Source organism: Panthera leo, chromosome F3 (genome assembly GCF_018350215.1).
Source record: "Panthera leo isolate Ple1 chromosome F3, P.leo_Ple1_pat1.1, whole genome shotgun sequence".
Taxonomy (NCBI): domain Eukaryota; kingdom Metazoa; phylum Chordata; class Mammalia; order Carnivora; family Felidae; genus Panthera; species Panthera leo.
The window spans coordinates 13,052,587-13,075,703 of NC_056696.1; the positions used below are offsets into that span (position 1 = coordinate 13,052,587).

At 35.8% G+C, this 23,117-nt stretch overlaps 1 protein-coding gene across 5 annotated transcripts in view; it reads right to left on the reverse strand.

Annotated features, from left to right (window-relative positions):
- KIFAP3 (kinesin associated protein 3) overlaps window positions 1–23,117 on the reverse strand; it is a 181,304-nt gene that overhangs the window by 72,210 nt on the left and 85,977 nt on the right. The gene's annotated exons all lie outside the window — the stretch shown is intronic.

Consider the following 23,117-nt stretch of genomic DNA (forward strand, 5'->3'; position numbering starts at 1 on the left):
CTTTGGTACTCTCACAAGGCTTAGAACACATGGTAGTATCTTATTAAATATCCACTGACTGATTTTAATATTTAAGCAGCATAGTGATTATAGTTAACAATCCTGTACTGTATATATTTGAAAGTTACTGACAGTAAACCTTGAAATTCTAACCACACACCCACACCCACCCACACACCCCCCAACACACACACACACTTAACTGTGTGAGGTGACAGATGTGTTAACTAACCTTACTGTGGTAATTATTTTTCAATATATACATATATCAAGTCATTACATCACATACATTAAACTTATATCATGTTATATGTCATTTAGATCTCAATAAAGCTGGAAAACAAGGAGCAGTGTTACATTAAAAAAACAGAGGTTGGGGTGTTAAGGAATCTACTCCTGAAATCATTGTTGCACTATATGCTAACTAATTTGGATGGAAATTAAATGAATGAATGAATGAATGAATGAATGAATGAATAAATAATAATAAATAAATAAATGGACTAGCATGTCCACTGGGTTAGTATTTTTTTTTATATTTTAATTTATTTAATTATATCCAAGTTAGTTAGCTTATAGTGCAACAGTGATTTCAGAGGTATGGGTTATTATTTATAACTGAAAATTTGAAAATAATCTAGATAACCAACATTTAGAAAATCATAAAATAAATGGTGATATGCTTAGGTAATATTATCTAAACATTATGCAATTATTATGTTTTGCATGTTATAATTATATAACGTTATATAAATATTAAAAATCATTTTTAAGGATGCCTGGCTCACTCAGTTGGTGTAGCATGTGATTCTTGATCTTGAACTCCATGGTGGGTGTAGAGATTAGTTAAAAATAAAATATTTAAAAAAATTAAAAAAAATCAGAGGCTAAAACAGAAGAAATAAACACATTTGTTCAAAGACAGAAATTACTAAATTCTACAAGAGCTTCAGATTTGAGGCAAATATTTTAAAAGTTATAGGAGATCTTTTACAAGTAAATATAAAAATATAGCGACTAGCTCTAACTCTTTGTTTTCCTTGAGCTTATATGTTACATAAAAATATATCACGTGGTGGGACACCTGAGTGGTTCAGTCACTTAGGCATCTGACTCCTAACTTCGGCTCAGGTCATGATCCTATTGTTCATGAGTTTGAGCCCTTTGTTGGGTTCTGTGCTGACAACGCAGAGCCTGCTTGGGATTCTCTTTCTCCCTCTCCCTCTGCCCCTCCTCTGCTTGTGCTCTCTCTCAAAATAAAATAAATAAACATTAAAAAAAAAAATATATATATATATATATAGAGAGAGAGAGAGAACAAAATGAATCTTCAAAACAATAATCTGTCAAGTAAATATTATCCCTATGCTTCAGATGAGGAACTTAATGCTTAGAGAAAAATATATATTTGCTATACAGCCTTGTAAATAAGCAGGGATTTAAACTCTGATTCTAAAATCTTCACCAGGTTATGTTACAATAACACTCAAATACTTTTGTAATTGATAAGATGAAATGGCCTTCTAATACTGGGTATGAAAGACTGATCTATACTGACAGACATATGACAGAATAAAACACATTTTTGAAACACTTTTTTAAAAGCTGGATTTCTGCATCTTTCAAAATAGTTTGGCTAAAGCCTGTTTCCTTCGGCTTTCAATATCAGCATAAAAATGACTCCCTGGGATAAAACAACAAAAAAAAATCCATTCCTTATCTGATGAATACATACTAGTATACATTTTCATTTTAACTAAAAATCTGTGAATTCACTAACTCAACCACTTGGAACACAACACATGCAGAAACTACATTTTATATGTGAAGTAACACTTATTTTATCTCATGTTTTATGTCTGTTTCTCTATAGCATTATAGTTTATAGAAAATCTGCAGAATAAAGAGTGCAGGAGAAATCATTTTGGGTAAATTTCAGGTCCTTTCTACTATTTGAAAAATGTCACTACATAATCTGTGGAGAAGACAGACGCTGAATTCAAAAGATAAGCTCTAAGGATAATGACCCTAGGCTTAGATGAAAAGGTGAGATATAAGAACAGAGGAGAAAGTACACTTAATCTGAAGATGAAGACTAGTAAATTCAGAAACACAAGTTAGCTGTAGAAAATATATACACTAAGTATTTAGGGGTAAGAATTCTACTTGGAAGATGTGAGGCAGAAATTGTGAAATTACTCCAAAATGAGAAAAGTATAGACAAATTGGGTATACCACCAATTCCAACATTTTGTTCTTGGGATCAAAGCAAATATAGAAATAGAAAATATAGAAATCTATAGAAATATAGAAATCCATAGAAATAGAAAATACAGAAATATAGAAATAGAAAAGATTCACAGATACTACTAAAGCATATTTTCCCACTGTTGAAGGCATGCATTTACACTTATTCTAGTATAAAACACACCTGTCATAGGCAAACAAATCTTTGTACAAGTTTTTTTTTTTTTAATGTTTGTTTATTTTGAGAGAGTGTGCACCCACACGCATGACAGTAGGAAAGGGGCAGAGAGAGAGAGGGAAAGAGAGAATCCCAAGTAGGTTCCACATTGTCAGCATAGAACCTGAGGTGGGGCTCAATCTCACCAATTGTGAGATCATGACCTGAGCCGAAATCGAGTCATATTCTTAAACATCTGAGCGACTCAGGTGTCCCTGTACAGGTTTTCTAATACATAGGTTAAAAGAGAAGAAATCTGGGGCGCCTGGGTGGCTTAGTTGGTTAAGCGTCTGACTTCAGCTCATGGTTTGTGAGTTTGAACCCCAGCTCAGGGCCTGGAGCCTGCTTTGGATTCTGTCTCTCCCCTTCTCTCTCTCTCTGCCCGCCTCTCTTTCTCTCTCTCTCCCTCTCTCTCTCTTAAAAATAAACATTAAAAAAAAAATTTTTTTTAAGTGAAAAATTCCAACTTTATTCTCCAAGGAGGAGGGTATCCTTATGGTTTGGTCAGATTATACTTCACAGTATTTAGCTTTTTTTTCTAGGTATTGAGTTATTTTTAAATCTTTTCAAGTAGGGTCCTTCAGCAAACTTTCATATTTTTTTAATTTTAATTTTTTAATGTTTATTTTTGAGAGAGAGAGACAGAGTGTGAGTGGGCTGGGGCAGAAAGAGAGGGAGACACAGAATCTGAAGCAGGCTCCAGGCTCTGAGCTGTCAGCACAGAGCCCGATGAGGGACTCGAACTCAGGAGCCACAAGATCATGACCTGAGCCGAAGTCAGACGCTTAACCGACAGAGCCACGCAGGCACCCCAACAAACTTTCATATTCTGAAGGCAAATCTCTTTTTCCCTGCTATTCCAGTTTCTTTCTATATGTTGTTTAGCTGTGGGTATGTTCTAATCCTACTTAACTTTTACAAAATATTTTTTTAACAAAATATTATTTGAAGATATTTTCTCTATGTAGTGGGTTCACTGAAAAGTAGGATTCCAAAGCACACAACTTGGTAAATGGTAAAAGAAACAAAGAATCAATAACCAATAAAAAGATTCTTCAAGATCAAAGTACATCACCAAACAAATTAGAATTCGATGTGGAAACAGGAATAAAACGGTCCATGCTTGAGGAGAGTCTATTGATGGTGTCAATGAAAAGAATTCTAAGAACTGTTCTAAGGTGGTATATCATTCATATAAGATGAGAGAAAAGATTCACTTTTAAGAGATCTGTACTCGATAAGATAGGTAACAAGGAAGCTCCTTTAGAGCTAATGATAATACACACTGATAATACAATTTATATAATGGCAATATATCCTAAGGATAAATCAAAGATATAGGATACGTGATAGAATAGGAAGCCTGGAGCAGAGTCCTAAAATTATAATAATTTCTGAAAAGCAGATGAATCACATATGTAAGAAACAGATCTCAGATATGACAATAACTTATTTTTTTTTCACAACAAAACTAAATATCTAGTTTCAAGAAACAGAAAGATTCATTCTTCAGCCAGTCCTGCGTCTGCTCTTGTGTGCTGTCTCTTCTCCTCTCTCCACACTCGTGCCCAAGGTGAAAACTCCTTGCAGCTCTCTAATGCCTTCCTAATTCTTCTCTATCGTGACCCACTATTAAGAAAAAAACAACAAAACACCTCTGAACATGTCCCCAGTTCCCATCATCTTTTTCCCCCCCATAATATGTACCTAAAATGCTAACCATGCCCCAATGCATGCTGAAAACTGAAGGCCTGCGGTGGAATCTCCAGGGAAGCAGTGCTGTCCTGAAAGCCTGGCAGACAGCCAATCTTTTTAGAGCTGTAGTTGTTTGAGAAAAGGGGAAAGAGAAAGGGTTAAGCCAACAGTGATACTGTTCCTACTGTATGTTAGGCATATGTTTTCTTGTTCACCCTGTGAGGAGGTAGGTCCTATCTTTGATTTGGAGATGAGGCAATGATATTCATTAAGGTTATGAATCCTTCCAAAGGAGACACCACCATGAATCTGAGACTCAAATCTGGATGGGACTACAAAGCCTGCTTGTGGGCTTCCTGTTATTATCATTATCCCTTAGTAGCATAGTACAGGAAGGAGATGAAATTAGAAGGGACTCTATGAGACCCGGGAGTCTTAGAGAAGACAGTGGGAAGGTGGCCGAAGAGGGGAAGAGAAGATGAAATGCACAACGACAACCAGTTGTTTACTGGAAGACCTGTGCCCAGATACAGTAGGTTCTGAAGGGCCAAAGAAGTTCCTGACAGGGACAAAAGGAATTATCCCCCCAGCAGTGTGGGGGACTAGATCTTCAGCAGTTCTGAAGCTCACTTTCACTAAACTGGACCAGAGCTACCATCAGGCAGTGTTTGAGTTTATGAAAAAACACAAGGTGCTACAGAAGCTTAAAAGATGAGTGGCCCTGGTAGCATAACACTGTGGTTCAGAGCTCGGGCTCTGACAGGCTGGGTTCAATCTGTGACTCCTGCACCTGAGATAGAGCCTGTGAGTGCTATTTAAACTCTCCGTGCTTCAATTTCTTCATCAGCAGAATCGATATAACAACTGTACCTAACTCAAAGGGTTGTTACGTAAGGATTAGTTAAGAGAATTCTGGTAAAGGAATTAGTAGTACTGAGTCTGACACAGTAATAAACCAATTCAATACATATCATTTCTTACTATAATTATTATGTGAACAGGAATGTTTTTTTCTGTTTTACCAACAGAACAGTACTATCGTGTGCCCCTAACACACACGGTGGGGTTTTCTCTTTTCAAGATCGGATCATAGTCAGAAATAAAGCAGGCTTGAGAAGCAGCGGAGATTTCTCCAAGATGAGCTAGGCAGGGTCCAGAGGTATATTCTGAGCCTGCAGCTAAGCCACTTGTCCTCCTATTCAGTCACTTTCCCGTAAAGCTTTACTATTCCCAAAGTATGGGCTGAAGAGAGTTACCTTACTACAAGGCTCCACTAAGTGACCCCTATCTGATAGGAGCCCTTCATCATTCTCTCATTCTTACAGGGTTATAAATTCCTTAATAAGAGTGCAACTTGAGAAAAGAACATAATCAAAATACAGATTCAGTACACATTCGTCCTCCACCACTACCACAAACACACTGTGAATCTCTCACCCCTCTTTCATGCTTCTGCATCTGCAATAGAACTTGAACTCAGTCTTGGAGTAGGAAACTATACAGGTGATCGGCCACCAAGAAGATGAAAGGACTCAGGCAGAAGTCTGAGAACACTGCAGACAAAGCTCACGATTAGCTACAGTACTTATTTACCTTCAAGTGGCATGTCCCATGCTTCCCCCCTTGTTTAGGCCGAGCACAACTGAACAAAAGAAACTGAAATATGACAGGCATTACACCAGAGGTATTCTTTCTCCTTGAGAAAAGGGGGAAAGGAGGTGATGTCAGATCTAAGGGACTACAATATTGTACTCACAGGTCAATATAACAAAAGTTGCTGATATGTCTTCTGGTTTTGTCTGGGTAAATGTTCCCTGGAACCCAATCACGTGATTTACAAATACCTATAAATTTGATTTTCAGGGCACCTGGGTGGCTCAGCTGGTTAAGTGTCCAACTTTGGCTCAGGTCATGGTCTCACGGTTCATGGGTTCGAGCCCCACATTGGGCTCTGCGCTGTCAGCCGTCAGAGCCCCCTTTGGATTCTCTTCCTCTCTCTCTGCCCCTCCCCCACTCACATGCTCATGACCTCTCTTTCTCAAAAATAAACAAACATTAAAAAAAATTGATTTTCTGGGGCGCCTGGGTGGCTCAGTCAGTTAAGCATCTGACTTTGACTCAGGTCATGATCTCGGGTCCATGAGTCCCAAGCCCTGCGTTAGGCTCTGGATGCTGACAGCTCAGAGCCTGGCGCCTGCTTTGGATTCTGTGTTTTCCTCTCTCTCTTCCCCTCCCCCACCCATGCTCGTTTGTTGTCTCTCTCAAAAACAAATAAACATTAAAAACTTTTAAAAAAATTGATTTTCTTCCTTTTTTTGGTATTTTTTTAGGGAATTTACAAATACAGAAACTGACATTTGCCCTTTAACTCAGAAAAAAGATGTAAATATCCTATACATGATCTTCTAACCCATGTTACCTTGACGAATCTAATTTACATCTTATTGCTGCAAATCACATATTTCCTTTCTCCACTAAAGAACTGCAACATATGAATGAAGATTGCAGTATATTGCAGTATATAACCGTAATTATTTTATTCACTGAAGCATTAATTATTATATAAATGATTAGTTGCTTGATGAAAATACAGCCTATAACTTTATGGCATCTAGCAGATATTCTGACAGCTGTAAAAAAAGGACAAAATATTTTAGGACAAAAGTGCATACCCGGAGTGGGAAGATGTCTGGAAATAACCTAAATTCATCTCCTCAAACACAGCTGCACACAAAAAGTAATGGCTTTCTGGCAGTCAACATTTATTATTACTTAAAGGCTAATTTGCAGATCACATAGCCATAAACAGTCATTAAGAGAGATTAAATAGTCCAAGTAAAATTAAGAGCTTATCCTTCATTATAAGCTAATCATCTTCTTTGATTGGAAGAAAGGATATCTGAGTTTTTAAAAAATAAACCTCAAAAAAAATCTTGTATATCCTAAATGAATTTGGGGTTTGGGGGTATGATTTTCCCATAAGAATTCATGACTAAGAACCATAAACTGCAGCTAACCAGCTAGGATTCCTCTACATCCTACAAATGGCAGGCATTTCAAAAGGGCTCCTTTAAGACTTACAGACATCAATTATTCCCAAGTAAAAACAGGCTGCCAATAGTCCGTATGCTGGCATAGCACCAAAGGCCCTGTGAATTTTGAGCAGAGCAGTGAAAAGACTGAATATTTTTGAGAACTAGGTCCTTAATGACTAGAGGTGGATTAGTCAAATCTGTTCAAGTAATAAGACCAGGGTGGAAAAAAAATGGCCTAGTCATTATGATTCCTTTGGTATTTACGGTAATAAACATGAATCATGATGAACTCACTGGCTATTAAACGCAGAGGTCATAAGTACTTCGATAGGATTTCCACAGGAATTCACCGTTAATTAGCTGGATCATTATTTGAAAGTGTTAGTGAATTATCTTAGCAGTTGTGCAGCCATTCCCCCCAAATTGGTCATTCCCAGCTGAGGGCAGTTAATGCCTTAACAAACTGGTCATTAACTCCAGTAACTGATTTGTGGGAATTACTGCACTTATAAAGTACATTCAAGACTTTTTTTTTTTCTTTTTTAAAAAATCTGCAGCTGTAGTTCAGCTGGAGCAGCTGAAGGAGGAAAAAAAAACGTTCTCTGGACTGCTCTCATGATCGATTTTCTGCCAATTAAAGGGCAAACGCATGCTGATGGGTTTTGAATTTTAAAATGTCTTCAGTTTTTCATCTCCGAAGTGATTAGTAAAAACACCAGTTAGTTACTAATTTTGTAAGACACTTGGGATTTTCCATTCACAGTTCAGTCAAGCAGAAATATGAGTTTGAACACCAGAACTCAAAGCCAAATTTCCGCTTCTGCAGTAGACCCAGCCCAACACTTTGTAAAAACAGAGTGAGAACACAAGTTATGGGCCACATTATTAGCCAGATTCTCATTCTCTTTTGCACTCCATGTCTTCATTCAAAGTAGAAAACTCCCTTTGAAGTCACAAAGGCCCCAGGAGAAGATAAGATATATATGCTCAGTATGATCAGACAGCCTTAGTTTAAACTTGAATTTGAGGAGATCATTTTTAAGACTACAACTATACTGGACAGTCTCCTTTTTAGAATACATTTGTTCACAGTATAAAGATTTGAGATGAATAGATAAAAACCAAGAGCTTTTAATCATGAGCTGAAGGGGGAACATTACAGAATGTAGGTTACAATGATCAGTATGAAAACAAGTGTAACAATAGTCTTGTGATACAGGGTTTCATGGATAAATGATTTTTGTGTCCAATGACTTGATATAAAAACTATAAAAAACTGAAATTGTAAAGCTACCAGTAAGCTCAACAGCTCAGTCACATTAAGAGATATTCACTAAGTACTCTAAAATCAAATACTTTTGATGCATTTTCATTCATTTTACGTACAACCGCACATTCTGCCATAGAGTTCCTTTTTCAAATATTTGCAACATATTTTAATTATTTTATTACCTGGTCTATAGTGGCCTTTTATTATGTCTAAAGCATACTATAACAACTTATAATACACCCTACAAAATGTGCACTCTTATGGTACCAACGATAGGGACCAAAATAAAGCCCTTAACAATGACTGCTTTCTAGCCTACAGGTCCACACCATTGACTTAATGTGCTTCAGTCAGCTTTTACCTTGTAGAAATGGAGACACCCCAGGCAATATTCACACACAGAGTATTGGAACCAGCTGGTGATAGAAGAATCCTAAGAAAAAAGGCTTCTTGATTTAATTGGGAAAACAGGAGGAAGCATAAATTTTACTGCCATTAATAACTTCAAGCAATCTTGATATGACTCTACCTCACCCTGACGGCTAAACATGTGCTTTTTGTTAAAGTGTTTGCCACATCTGACCCCTATTGTTTGCTCACTTGATCAGGTAAGAAAATGTAGGTTTATTTATAGGATAAATGAGGCCTATTAAAATTGAGAAACAGTGCAGTAGTCTATGAGGAGCTGCATACTGAAACAGATGTGTGAAATTCCATAACAGTTTTGTAATAAACAGGCCAAATGAAGTTATTTTAAAAAGTCTCCTTTAAGTTTCTTAAACCATCATAAAGGCAACCTAGTTTTTAAAAACTGGAAAACACCTCCTAATTAGAAAACATTATTCTGACAATTTCCCACCAATTTTTAATAAAACAGGCCAAAAAAATGTCGTGTACTACATATTACTCTCTCCACAAAATAAAGACGTGCTTTATTTCTTAATTTTAGGATCCTTTTGATAAAATAAAAATGAAGCCATTAATTATAATGAAAAATAATATTATGGGGGACTTTCAAAGGTGTTCAGAACCTAACTGTTTCAATTTTCTTTTAAGGACATATGACAGAATGGTCAAAAGAAATAACCCTTAATTTTTAAGTGATCAAAGTTTAGAGTCCAACAGTCTCTGCTCTGGTGATCTCCCACAATAAGGGAAATCAGACTTGTCTCAACCGGAAGAAATCAAACATTTATCACTTAACTCTTGACCTGGTCTGACTTGCTACACGCTGATAAAATCTTTCTACAGCCTTGGAAAATGCCCTGAAACCCAGATTACCTAATGTAATCTAGACCAAGATGAATCAGGTGCCATTCCTACTCTCAAAACCATTCTGGGTCTACTCACAGAATGCAGAAACATTTATATCCATTTAGAACACCTTAGAAACCCTAATTTATCTTGCAGTGAAGACAATATGGTCCAGCAACGCTGTGACTGAAATTTGGGTCCTTTTTGAAATGATTCATGTGGAACTGTGAAACAGGCGTGACGATGTGCTACTGAATCTCAGAATCCTAATTTTCCTGCCATAACCAATAAAATTAGTTTCAGCACAAACCAGTCATGTAAATTAGCATGCTCACAACTTTCAAATTTGGAAGAGTCAAAAGTTATACAGCTAGAAATTTAAGTCAAGATTTAAATTACAGACCAAACTTTCGCACTAGTTGTATGCAGTGCTATACACGTATCAATGACCTGATGCCTCTGGTGATTAAAGGGCAACTTGAAAAAGATGTCTGGGCTAGTTAACTTTTTTAGTTAACTTGCACAGAGATTCATAAATCACCTGTGAATGTGCCTAATGCAAGTTAAGCACATGATGAATATTTATTGCGTGTGAGTTCGATCTTTAGCTATTACTATATTACTATATATATATTGAAAAGCTACCAACATCTCTAGGTAACACTACGAATTCCTCAGTTTTTTTAGGAAGCATTCTCCTGTCTGCTCATAAATGAACTAAAGAAGTATCCCTAGACAGGGTAATTTGTGATGCTGGATTCAACATTTGGGTTTTTGGCTTGTTTTTTTATTTTGTTTATTTTGTTCGCTTTTTGGTGGTTTTAAAAAGTTTCCATTTTAATTCCAGTTAGTTAAGGTACAGTTTTAGGTCTACAATATAGTGATTCAATACTTCCATACATCACCCTGTGCTCATCAGGACAAGTGCCCTCCTTAATCCCCATCACCTATTTTGCCCAGCCCCCCACCCCCTTCCCTCTGATAACCATCAGTTGGATCTCTACAGTTGAGTTTGTTTCTTGATGTGTCTCTTATTTTTTTCCTTTTGCTTGTTTGTCTTGTTTCTTAAATTCCACATATGAGTGAAATCATATGGTATTTGTCCTTCTCTGACTGAATTATTTTGCTTAATATTATTATTATACTCTCTAGTTCCATCCATGTTGTTGCAAATGGCAAGATTTCATTCTTTTTTATGGTTGGAAAATATTCCACTGTGTCTGTGTGTGTGTGTGTGTGTGTGTGTGTGTGTGTGTGTGTGTGTGTGTGGTGTTTGTATATGTGTGTATATCTTCTTTATCCATTCATCAATCAATGGACACTTGGACTGCTTCTGTATCTCAGCTATTGTAAATAATGCTGCTATAAACATAGAGGGGCATGTATGGGCTTTTGAATACTTTAAAAGAACAGCATGCTAATCTAAGATCAAACCTGTCTTTTCATCTATTTGAATAGTGCTTCTCAAACTACCTGTGGTTTAGGGTCAAGTTTTTATTTTTCCTCCCATGTGTCTGAGACCAACACTTTTATAAATTATACTGAAAACAAAATTAAAGAAAATATATGCAACACAGAAGTTCAAAAAATGTATTATACTCAGCAGACATAATATTATATACATAAGTTGCTGTAAATTGTCTAAACTCTGATTCTTAATTTCTGGATTTACTCATTTCAGACAAGTAAAAAACAGTTTATGAATGTGCATTGGTCGGTGGACCATACTTGGAGTTACCACTGTATTAGAAGATTCCTGCCTTGAATCACAAAATTCACTGAAGGTATCTGTACCTTATAAGTGAAATCCAAGTGCTATTTCACGGTTTACAACAAAGCCCCTATAACCAGGCATAGAATAGTCAAAACTATGAGGTAAGAAGACTTTTTACTGTGCTCATCTTTTTTCATTTAGGGACCATTAACCCTCAAACCTTCCCTTCTTTTTCTTCCACCTTATCAAAACTAAAATTTGTATAAGGCCTTTTAGTTATGAAATAAACAGATATCAATTCTCTCATCAGAGTTGCAAAACAATCCCGTGGGATGGATTTTCTAAACAGGACAAAAGGCTCACACCTATTGACTTGCCTAATGTCACCCAACCAATAAGGGGTGAAGGGAAGGAAGGAGACTCAAGCTCAGTTCTTTTAATGGTCATTCCTTTCATGTGCTCCTTTCATACATTAATCCATCTAACCACCTACCAGATATTTGCTGAGAACTTACAATGTGCTAGACATTTTTGTAGGCACTGGAAATGTAGGAGTGAATGAGACTGATACAAATCCATATTTTCATGCAGCTTATAGTCTTTGGGACCCAATGGGAATGGTGGTGATAGTGGGTGTGTGGTGAAGACAATAAACAAGATAATTACATGAAAGATAGATCATGTGGTGATTAAGTGCTATGAATAAAAATAAAAGGAAAAAGATAATAACCTGAGAGCAAAGCCCTTTCATGAGGGAATGAACTGTGCAAACAACTAGAAAAGGACATGCTAGGCAGAAGGAACAGGAAGTGTCAAAGTCATGAGGTAGGCGTGTCATTACTGGGTTCAAGGAATAGCACGGAGGCCAATGAGTTTTCAGCAGAAAGAACAAAAACAAGAGTACTAGAAGATGTAGTTACAGAGGTAAGGAGCTGACAGAGAACATATAAATGCTTGTAGGCCATTGTTAGGACTTTGGTTCTTCTCTGGATAGGAAGTCATTGAAGATTTCTGAGCAGAGAAATGACACGATTTAACTCAAATTTTAACGTGATCACTCTGTGTGCTGTGTTAAGGAGAGAATGTGGGGCAAGGGTAGAAGCACAAAGACGAGTTAGGATGCTACTGTTATTAAGCCAGGAAAGAGAAGATGGGGCTGGCAACAGGGTGGTAGCAGCTATGTTTTGAAGACAGAGCTGACTGCCCAGACAGACTGGATGGAGGGTAAGAGGGAAAAAGAGAAATTAAGGAGAACTTCCCCAGTTTTGGCTGGTTAATTACAAAGTTTCCATTTTATGGAGAGAGAAAAGACTGAAAACAGTGGAAATTATCTATCTTTCTGTTTATACTGGGGAGTCGTCCATATAGGCAGAGTATTTAAACAGAATGGATGAAGTCACCAAGGGAGCAAGTATAGATGGAGAAAAATTCTATGGACTAAGCCCTGGAAGGTGTTCTAATGTTTAGAGACTGGGGAGATAAGGTAGAAGCAGAAAAGGAGACTGAGAAGGACTGGGTACTTAGAGGAAAAACCAGAAGAGTACTGTGTCCTGGAAAATCAATGAAAAAAGAAGAGGAGAGAAACTACCAAATGTTCACTACTGATGGAGTACTAGGAGTGCTGGGAATTGACCACTGGATTTGGCAACGTAGAGGTCACTGGAACTTGACCACAGTGATGCCGTGGGGGTGTGTGTATGTGAAAGTCCAACTGGAAAAGATTAAAAAGTGTAGAACAGTGAGGGAGGGGGGAATTGAGATTGGATAGAGAAGAGAGGAGAAAGAGGGAGTGGGATGCAAAGAGCACAGAGCAGACAAGAAGGGATATGAATGCATGCAAAAAAGAGAGAAACTGGGAGGCAGGAAATGACCGCAATTCTTGAGGCATTCTGCAATAATGGGAAGAAGAGAAATGGGATGGTAGTTGAAAGATGAAAGAGTGAAGTGAGAGTAAAGAAGAATATTAAGATAGCATATTTATATGTCGATGGGAATGATCTTCCAGAGAGGGAAAAATTAATGCAAGGGAGGAGAACTGCTGGAGCAAGAACCTTGAATAGGTGACAGGGAATGGGATGGAGAGGGAATGTTGGTCAATGATGAGATTAGGAGCAAGTTCATCCAGAATAATGTGAGGGAAGCCAAGTACAGACAGAGGTAGGAGGGTAAGTGTGGCAACAGGAACAAAATGGAAGTTTTTCTGACTGCTCCTATAGTGAAATAGGAACAGAACAAGGTAATGAGCCTAGGATGAACATGAGGTGTTGGATTTATGAGAAGGTATAGGAATGAAACTCTCACTTAGGAGAGTGGGAGGACCAGATAAAGAAGAAAATGTAGTATGACTGCTGGGCAGCATGAAAAGTCTAGTACTGGTTAATTATCCAGAATGTACTGTATGCTGTTGTCCCTCTGTGCTCAGGGTCTTCCTTTTCCACTCTCCTACATCATGTCATACATTCCCCACCCTTCTTCACAAAGCACCAAAGAAAGTGATAAAAATGATTCTAAGATGTGAGTGGCTGAACACTCAAAATGTCTAAAGGGCAAGGCAAGAAATATAATGAACTGTCTCTGAGAAAGTAAGGTTTATCTCAGGGGAATGGGTGAGTTTGGATCATGCCTAGAAATCCAAAGTTAAAATTAAGAGACTATATTTTGGTAAAGCCGAACATGTCTTCTAGCCGGATTTAAGCTGCTAATTTGAGACTCCTGGTGTATTATTACAATCAGGAATGTATGCATTTAACAGGAATTAAAAGCTTTAAAGGAATGCTCTAATTCACTGGTCTTCAAGGTGCAGCCTGAGGATCCCTAAAGGGGATCCCCAAAGTCACACCATTTTATAACATTTTTATAACAATAATATATTAGTATTAATAAAATACTAATATATTACTTTCCTTTTTAAAATTCACATTCTCTCATAAGAGGCTAAGACATATACGAAATATGATACCACGACAGAGTGTTGAGGGAGCTAGGAGAGCCAGCTGTTGTCTATTAAGCCTGACTTTAAAGAAATTTGCAAAATGAAAAAAAAAAAAAGAAATTTGAGAAATATAAAGTTATGCTACTCTTGTCACTAATTTTTGTCTTGTTTTGGAAAGAGTTTTCATAACATATTTATGTTAAAGTGTAGCAACTTTGTTATTTTAAGATGAATATTTAATTTTTTCCTCAATTATGAATATAGTAAATATCTCTAGATATAATCTCTAATAAACAAAAGTGCTTTGGAGGTCCTTAATAATTTTTAAGAGTGAAAAGAGTCCTGAGACCAAAGTTTGAAAACTGATGCTCTCTAACCACTGAATTCCTACAGTCTCCTGATAAACGCGGAAAACTTACAAAATAGTAGAGAAACTGTGGGAAGTGAGGATTGCCTATAATTTATAGGTAGCTATCTAATCTGTTTAACCACTAGGCTGGCTATGACTATTCCATTTTTGTTTTAACAAATGCAAAATTTCATATATGTAGGATGAGACCTACACATTTTATGTGTATGTTTATTCCCTTGAGTTTAAGTCCCTTTGAAAATCAAGTTAAAAATTGAAAAGCTGACAGGAAAACTTGGAACATTACTCACTTTAAAATACATACCAATATCATTCAAAAAGGAAAAAGAATACTGTAAATAAACTCAAAATTGTTCAAAAGAGTTTACCAGTGAAATACGGTAGTTTTTTTTTTTTAATATTGATTATGCATTCTGTAATAAAGTATCTCTCCCATTATGTGATGTTTAAAGCTTTCTGCACAAACTATTTCATGATGAACTAGGTAGGCTCTCCCAAAGAATGCACTTCAGTTGGGGATTTATGCTTGCTCCTTTACTTAACATCATCCCCAAGCACATCAAGCAGTTCTTATTAGCTTATGAATCATCGGAGCCAGAGCAACTGAGAGGTGCAAAAACATTTGTCTGGTGCATCAGATGAAAAGCTAGGAACATTTAGTTTTCAAGTCACTTTTGAAACACTATCAGTGCATTCTCCAGGAAACTGAAGAACACACTATGACGAAGCATTTCCTTGCCAACTCCCAACCCAGGATATTCTGACATAAGGAAGCACTCTTGAGACCCATCAAGGTCAAATGGCTTAAAAACTTATGACAGAGAATTTTTTTATAGTGATTTGATTCTTAGATGAGCCAAAAATCTCTAAACATTTAAAAAAATTAACTCTATATCATAAAAAACCTGACTGAACTAACAATTGGCTAAATAAAGCCAAACTTTCTAGGTCCAATTCAATTTGCATATAATCACATTTGCGGAAACCCCCGGCTATGACAGGTCTCCCAGATGGTAATATGAAGTTTCTATGCTTAAGAAATGATGTGTCAAGCACGGGAATGAATAACACTGAAAAGATTTTATAACTGATACTGAAATAGTAAGCAGAGGTAAGTTTAGGATCCTTTATGAAATCTTAGGAAAGTAACATTATCAAAAATGAAGTAAGAATGGGATAATTTTGGGGGCGCCTGGGTGGCTCAGTCGGTTAGACGTCCGACTTCGGCCCAGGTCACGATCTCACAGTCCGTGAGTTCGAGCCCCGCGTCGGGCTCTGGGCTGATGGCTCAGAGCCTGGAGCCTGCTTCTGATTCTGTGTCTCCCTCTCTCTCTGCCCCTCCCCCGTTCATGCTCTGTCTCACTCTGTCTCAAAAATAAATAAACGTTAAAAAAAAATTTAAAAAAAAAAAAAAAAAAAAAAGAATGGGATAATTTTGGTGGCATTTAAAAAAAACAAAGGGATACTTAGATACAAGGGTCCTCATGGATCCAAACAAAAATTTTGAAACATTTTTAACCATCAGGCTGGCTGTGACTAGTCCATTTTTGTTTTAACAAATGCAAAAATTCATATACGTAGGATGAGACCTATACATTTTATAAGGTTTATTCCCTTGAGGGAATTTCTATGCCTAGCAAAGGATCAAAACTATTCAAATAAATCAATTTCAGGAAAAGTGGAGAAAGAAAATTTTAAATAATGATTTCTAAAATTCCTTATTAATCCCTTTTTTGTGTCCCTGATGTCAAAAGAAAAGCTAAATTCAAAATCCCTAAATGAAATGCTTTATATGACAATATTTTTAAATAATTTTTGGTTTTACTGAGTAACATTTCACTCAGCCTCACATGGCGAAACAGATGAGCTATAACAAAACGTCTCTGCCTTTAAAAGTAAGTCAAATCACAAAATCTTCCTCAATTACATTTTTTTTTCTCAGTTATTCAGCAATTCTGACAACAGCAGGGGTCGCAATGTACTAGTTAAATGTTTCAGGATGCAAGAGAAGGGGATTAAATGTTCATATAGCACAGCTTTATTAGAGCCTGAAAGATTCATGATTCATTGTACTCTAGTTAAAATAATCTATCGTTAAATATAAAAAGATTTTTCAGTTATGGGGTCCCCAAATAATAGTAAAGAAAACCTACTTAAAATCTGATAGCATTTCCAGTTGAAACAGCATCCCTTAAAATTCACTTCTGCAAAGTTCTCCACGTGTGTAGCCCTACAAAAGTGGCTTTACATTTTTTGCATCTTTTAAAAAATAAACAATTTCTATACATAAAATAGGTAACTCTTTAATTCAGTCCTCTATCAACCTGAACTGAGTTTCTTTCTAATAAAAAACCAACCTGACCACTCATGTTCTACTCTATGCTCTTTAATTCCTTCTCCGTGATTACAATGAAGAAAATGTACCCCAAATTCTTCAAATACTTGATTTACAAAAGGTTTTTTCCATTAAAAAAAATTTCAATTCCATGGCATCACTCCCATCACTGCTTGCCAAGAATAACCTAGAAGAATTTAGATAATCTACTGTTCAACACACAAAAAATCCAGCAGAGACAGTGATTAAGATTTCTGAACATTCGATGGGAAAGAAATCTAATCACTTTCCCATAGTTCAATGTTTTCCAAATGAATGTCAAATCAATCAGAACACAAAATTAATATAAGTCATAAGTAGAATAAACAATGATCAGAAAATAAATAGAAAATACAGTTCACTGCACACAGAAATGGTAAATACTGCTTTGTGAACATTTTTAAAAATTACATATGTTAAAATCTGTAATAGATGTAAGAAGTAAAATGTAATGTATATAAATACACACATATGGATATATACACATTCATATATATATCACATACACATGTGAGTATTAGGTTGTAGTGTAAACTATACTATAGACTGGGGTAAAGATGTTTGAAAGTCATTGCTCTATACTAATTATATCCTATCCCTTTAAAGTCTATGCTCTGTGTAATGCTTCCTTACTACAATTTCTATATAATTGTAGTGGCCAAACACCAGAGATATTAAATATATCACTGAATTGCTCAATTGAGAAATTTAGTTTATTGTGTTAGGAGTTAAGGATTTATTTTTCCACACAAGTAACATATACACTAACAAGTATAAAAATGACTATTCTGTTATTAATAGCTTATCAGCAAATCATTTATACACTCAATGCAATTTCTTTGGACACAGCAGAGAGAACAAGCAAAATAGGTTTCTTCACAGTTAAAAGAAATGTTACAAAGTCTGCAATAAACCTTACTGAGAGGAGTGTGTTACTGGGAAGAGAACCCTTTGGGCATTCATTTGGAATTCATTTTTAACAAAATATACACTTCAAATAAGCTCAGTTGTCAGTTTCCAAGACCACAAGAGATTAGAAATATATCATTAGAGAGAGGAAAATTGCTGCTATAGAATTGCTTCTGGAACAGAAGAAATGAGAAGTGACAGCTAAAAATAAGAGGGGAAAACAGAAAACCTGTACATAAAAAATTTAAATACATGGAATTCTGAGGCCATTTAGTAAGGGGAAATAGTTGAGCACAGTAATATTTACATTCCTGTATAATAAATTATCTTGACTCAATGATTAAAAAAACTCATATAGCAGGTGAACGCAGGTACTCTGGTTCCAAAGCCCATCGTACTAACCACCACACTATACTTCTCAATAAAAATTTAAATTACGTTTATGGTATTAAAAGTACATTTAGGAAAACATTTATGAAAAGAAACATGTAATCAATTTTAAAGAACTTTATATAAAATGATTAAATACCCTTAATGTTATAAGCTGAGAAAACTTTCTTATCAGAAAGACCCATTCCTTGGATATCTATAGTTTGTATTCTATATAATTTCCTAACGCTGTACTCTTATTTAACCTTTCCTTATTAACATGCATTATTATCTATATACTGAAGATGAGAAAATGGACACATAGGTTAAATAATTTACACAGTATCACATAGCTAATAACTGATGAAGCCAATATTCAAAGTCATATAGTATGGCTCCAGAATTCTAGCTTTTAATTAATGTGCTCTGTGGTACTACAGTAGTTAGATACACTACATATGGTAGTATTGCTATAATGTCTCAGGATGTATTTTTTTAACAGATTCTGGTAATCCTGGAAACTCAGCTAAAATAAAATTCAGAAGTGCCTGGCTGGCTCAGTCAGCACAGAATGTGACTCCTGATCTCAGGATTGTGAGTTCGAGCCTCAACATGTGCATAGAGATTACTTAAAGATAAAAATCTGGGGCGCCTGGGTGGCTCAGTCAGTTAAGTATCCAACTTTGGCTCAGGTCATGATCTCACAGTTCGTGAGTTTGAGCCCCACATCGGGCTCTGTGCTGACAGCTCAGAGCCTGGAGCCTGCTTTGAATTCAGTGCCTCCCTCTATCTCTGCCCCTCCCCCACTCACACTTTGTCTCTCTCTCTCTCTCAAAAATAAACATTAAAAAATAAAAAATAAAAATAAAAATCTGAAAAAATAAGTAAAAGAAAATTCATAAAAACTGGAAAATACCTTTCAGGATTGTTAGGTTGCTAACGCACCAATATTCTAGTTCTAATCCTTCCAAACATTTGCCAACCCCTTAAAGTTCAGCATGGCCATGTGACTTGCTGTTATCAGTGCCAAGTGTAAGCAAAAATTATATTTGTCAGTTCAGAGTGGAAGTCTTCAAGAGAAGTTTACAACTCTGCATTTTCTCTTTCTCTCTTCCCTGGTGCCATGGTGACCCAGAGATTCTGTTAGTCTTGGTCTCTGATGGTGACACGGACCAACACTTGGTACTCACTTATTATGGATATGTAATACGAGGAAGAAGTAAATCTTTGATGTGTCTTAACGTACTGGGATCTTAAGGTTGTTTATTAATAATCATAGCCTTGTCTTCCACTAATACAGTTGACAGGTTTTTCGTGGGAAGTGATGAATAAAAGGGCCATTTTTGGACGATGATAAATACAAACAATTATAAAGTTTACAAAATGGCTATGTTCTAAAAACTCATACTGAAATCAGTTATTTGGAATTTGAAATGCTTTCTTTCCCCATAGGCTCACCTTATAAAAGGCCCACAGAAGCTTATTTAACTCATAATTTAAATGAAAAAGTAGAAAACAACAGTGTCTTTAAAATAATTAAAAGAATGTATGATACGTAAACAGATGTAACCTGTATATTCTAAATACTTATAGGCATTCTGAAGCATTTTACAGAAGCTGAAGTCACTGTTCTCTAGTATATTTTAATTTCTCTTCAATATGTACATCTTCTCCCTTTCCTTGATCCTGGAATATCAGTAGATATTCTCTTTTGTTTACTATGTATGGTTGCCATTGCTTCCATGGCTTGTAAGTGGAGAATGAAAAGGTGGAACTAAACAAAGTTATTAAGCAAAAGATACATGAACATTTGAAAAGAAAGAAATTGCTTAGGTGAAAATTCAGTAACTTGTGAGCAGTGAACAAAAAGGGAAGAAAAGATGGGACATAATCTTTACCTAAAGAGGAAGGATTTTAGAGCCTACTTATTAGTCCTCAGATAGATCAAAGTTGTCATGAGTTTACAAAGTATACTGATTCCCCAAATGGCAAAAAAGTTGAGCTGTACCCAAATTTCTGTTCACTTTTAACAATTATTCAAATCACAACACCATTCCATATTTTTTTCAATTTGTTCTCCCAGAAAATTTTTGTGGCTGTTCTTGTGAGGATTTAACTATCAACCTATTGTATTTACCATACAAAGGTAAGCCAAGAAGTTATGAAGGTAAGCTACCCATAAGCATCTCAACAAAATCATTCTGCTTTTAATCTGTTTTTACAGATAACAGAGGTAGAAATTTTTCAGATCTTCTACTTCTACCTATGTAATGCAAGATTTGAATAATACTAGCTTTTTACTTTCCTTGGTGTAGTAAAACCCGATGCCTTAGGAATTCATGATATTTCAAAGAAAATAACGAAGTAACAACACTTTGAAAGAATAACTCAAACGAGGTAAACACTTTTCAGTTGCTCTTCCTACTCAAAACCTCCTCATCTCTGAAGCATGACGAGTTCTAGATTATCATGGCTTCTCAGTAACGGCCTAAACTTGATATACTTTTTATGTATTTGTCAAAAAATAAACACATTTCTCTGGCTGTTATGTCTCCTTTAGTGGTTTCCTCTTCCCACTTTTCTTCTATAAGGTAAGTGTTCCTTTTTTAACCCTTACTCCTCCGGACCTATAGACCTATGTTTCTATTTGTCTCCAAAATGTCTCACACTGAATCTATTGCTAGCTTCCTCAAACTACTTCCCTCACACTTCTCTTTTTCTGTCCCTGGCACTAGACTTCTAACAGTCATGGGGTATGAATTCTTCCTATCATCACCTACATTCAAAAAGTAAGCATGTCACATTAAGTCTACCTGTAATATGTATTTCTTTTGCCTCACATCTGACATACTACCTCTTTCCTAGTCCATGTTTCCTGTACTTCTGGTCTTGCTGTTATAATAGACTATTATGCTCTTCTGCAGACTCTAGTTCTAGTCCATCCAATAGAATAATGTCAGATTAATTTCTCTAGAGCAGTACTCTGTGACCCAACTAGTTTAAAAACCTGCAATGATTCCCACCATCAGCTAAATTCAGTATAACTTATTAGCATAGTCTTAACCTTCATAATACCACAAAAGAACATAAACTCCATTTATTTTCAAAGTTATCTCCTACTATCTTCTTATTGTTCCTCACACTGGCTTAGCACCATCTATGCCTTAGGTAATGTTGGTCACTTTACCTGAAATACTTTCTACAGCCTCTATTCTTCTTCCTTTATAAACATCACCTTGGTTAAAGTCAATGTGCATCTCAAATGGCATTTTGCCGATGAAGGACCAGTAAGGAAACATTCTCTCTTTTGAATTTCAACATATCCATAGATTGAAAAATATTTTCCTATAGTGCTTAACACTGGGTTTTGCCATAGTAGATCTTCAACATTTTACTGAATTGAAATTGAATCAAACCGCACACATCCCAGGAGAGTAAAAATAAATAAGCTACCTAGTTTGTCAATAAAGACATAATACCTATTTGAAGGTATTTGTATTCAGATCAAGGTAAGTCAGCAACACTTATAGAATGTCCACTTTAAGTAATGATGATGATGGTGATGATGGTAAAAAAATGATTTATAGCTAATATTTATTAAGAAGATACTATGTGTCAAGTACTATTTTAAGCACTCTGTAATACAATACCTCATTTAAGCTTCAAAAGAACTTTAAGTTGGTTATAATTATTATCCCCATCTTAGAGATGGACAAAAACTGGGTCAGAGTTTGGGTACCTTGCCCAACACAACATAGTTAGAAGTAAAGACAGCCATAATTCTAATAAGACAATCTGACTCCAGAAATCGAGCTCTAGAAGAGATGAAAGAAATTATTTTATTAAATGCTATATCTCATATCACAAAATTTACTATTTGTTAATAAAATATAGACTGCGTATCCTGTTCGTAATTTCCCCCAAATCTCTCTTAAATCATTTGTTTCATAAAAGTAGGTCACTAAATACAGAATAAACCAAATAGCCTATGAACTCCTTCAGGACAAGAAATATAACTTACTCATCTGCATACAATGAGAATCTAACCAAATATCTGATACATAATTCTGCTAGATTCATGCTAGATAAAGGATTACATGAATTAAATTCAAAGTGCCATCAATTTTACTTTTCAAGTTTTCCTGTTTCCTTGTTAAATGTATTGCTTTGGTTCCACAAAAGCAATTTTTGAAAGTGCTTCTCAATAGAGTTCCTTCTACACTGTATAATAAAAGTCCTATGCAATATTTGTGGACTGGTCAACAGGCCAAATGTTCTTGGACTGACTGGTGAAAGGTTTTCCTATTCTGAGAAAAGGATTAAGAAATAAGTTTCCTGAAAACTTCCTTTATTTTAAGGGGTGTTGGAGAATTGGATTTTCTACTTAATCATGGTCTACTTAATATACTACACAGTGTAGTTTAATGTAGTAGTTAAGAAATCCAACTTTGGCAACAGACACAACTGAGGTTGAATGTGGGCTGTGCCTTTTATCAGTTGTGTAGATGTGAGTAAAGATCTCAGGGATCCCACGAGATAATGTAAAGAAAGCACAAAACAAAATGACTGGCACAGTAAACATTCAATATAAATGTTATTGCTAGTATTATAAAGAAAATAATGATATCAATGAGAGACTAGATTCATAGATATTAGACAGCTAAGAATAAACTTAATTTTAAATCATTCTCTTCTATTACACTACTAGTGGTTAACAGTTAAAAAAATATT